A 2272-nucleotide genomic window follows, 5' to 3' on the forward strand; every position below is an offset into this window, starting at 1 on the left:
CAACCACACGTCCCTCACTGGGAATACAACCCCAACCACCCGTCCCTGGCCGGAAATACAACCCCAACCACCCGTCCCTGGCCGGAAATACAACCCCAACCACCCGTCCCTCACCGGGATCCCAACCACCCGTCCCTCACCGGGAATACAACCCCAACCACCCGTCCCTGGCCGGAAATACAACCCCAGCCGGAAATACAACCCCAACCACTCGCCCCTCGCCAGAAATACAACCCCAACCACCCGTCCCTCGCCAGAAATACAACCCCAACCACTCGTCCTTCACCGGAAATACAACCCCAACCACCCGTCCCTGACCGGAAATACAACCCCAACCACCCGTCCCTCGCCGGAAATACAACCCCAACCTGTTATGTTAAAGGTTCTTGTCTGACATCATGTAAATGACAATATCTGTACAAAAGTCACACAGTACTCTGATTTGTCACAGCCAGGTCACACAGCAATCCATTACTATATGGACATCCATAAATATATATTTATATATATATATATGTATACATATATGCTGAACAGTATTTGACAGGAAAAAAACAGCTGTCATTCAAAGTAGATTGTCATCGTGATAAGATGATACACCAGGAAACGCATTCACTGCTGATTCATTTTGTTGTTGTTTTTCCTTTCGTTTTTTTGAAAAATACTCATTTAATACATTTGCTACATTAGAAACAGTTAAATAAGCTATTTCACTCAGCTCAGTAGCAAATTAAAGACGAAATCAAGTGATCCCTGAAAGGTGAATCAGTTCATCTGGACACAGCGTTTACTGACAGAAACGTCTCCTCATCATCTAAGTGACCTCGTCAGTCTCAGCTGACAGCAGGTATCCTCTCCCTTACAAACAACACAGTGGCATAACGCCCGAAACCAACCATCGGTTTCATATGCAAACTGCCGCGACCATTACTTAGAAATCATACGATGATTTACAAGTTCAACTCCAGTACCACTTCAGTCTAGTGTTGATGCCCCTTTAGACTGGAAGAAACACATTAAACGATCCGTTTATAGCTCCATAGCTTCTCCAAATTCAATCACCACATATATCAAACTTTTACCTGCTGTGACCAAAGCTCGTGCACCGGGTTTCCACACTTCGAAAAAATCCTGAAGTGGCCCTTTGGTAATCACGGCCCCTAATATCCAATCATACCACAAGTGTCTGTCCTGCTGCCGAGTTACAGTGAATTTAACAAAACGGAACATTTTTTTAAATCCATAAAAACTTGGTTTTCTCCTCTTGTGACTCTTAAGACGCCTCATCACCTCCCCATTGTTCGGCAGTACTGCAATAGGCTCCAAGGAAAGTCAAGAAAAATGTGTACTGTTACTCAACACTCGTCCATGCAGGGCTGTGTGACACCTGAACACACAACAGATAAACGAAAGACAGCAGTAAACATGTGAAGGTCTCAGTTAATCTTCCAGAGAATGACAGGGGGGTGACCAGGGATCAGGTTTGTGTCAAGTGGAGGTGACACAGTCGTTTTTTCTTTCTTTCTTGTGACTACACAGTTCATCAACACTTCACAGTAACGGGAAGCTGAATTTGAGACCCTTCCCTTCCTGTTCATCTTCACCACAGATCAAACTTCCACACTGGAAGCCGGACTAGGGTCGGGGTTCGATAGCACTTTACTGAATCCGAATCCAGTATTGAATCTGCTTATCGAGTTCGAATCCTGCATCACGCCTTTTTGGTAAATTGTTCAAATAAAAGGTCATTATTCTTGACTCACAGATATTTGGGCCCGTTTTTGTTGATGGACCATGATGTCAGAAAAATATAATGAAGCGTGCTACCATGACATCATCACCTGTTGAATCCACAGTAAAGATTTAATGAGCTTTTTACTACAATGCTATAAAATTACAATAATGTGGTTTATCATATCGTGCTACAGCGACCGATGGTAGTTGTAGAACAAAGGTCTGGATTTTGGGGGGGGGGGGGTCAATAAGAGATTTCTTTAAAGGGATGTTTGGTTTTTACCCCTCAGACACGGTAGTTTGAAGTTAAGTTGACTGGTACAGTTAGCCTAGCTTTGCTCAGTTGCTGGATGCCAACTGGGATCATTCATAGCTCCTCTCAAAAGAAGGGAAATACTCCTTCTCCCAAGCTGGTTGTTAATACGTTTTACTCATTACCAACATTTCCACCAATACGTAAAATATGTGTAATACGAATATTCGCTGTTTTCTGCTGTGCATATCACTTCTTCTTCTTTCGGCTTCTTCCCTGTTTCTC

The sequence above is a fragment of the Lampris incognitus genome, chromosome 9, assembly GCF_029633865.1.
Source record: "Lampris incognitus isolate fLamInc1 chromosome 9, fLamInc1.hap2, whole genome shotgun sequence".
Taxonomy (NCBI): domain Eukaryota; kingdom Metazoa; phylum Chordata; class Actinopteri; order Lampriformes; family Lampridae; genus Lampris; species Lampris incognitus.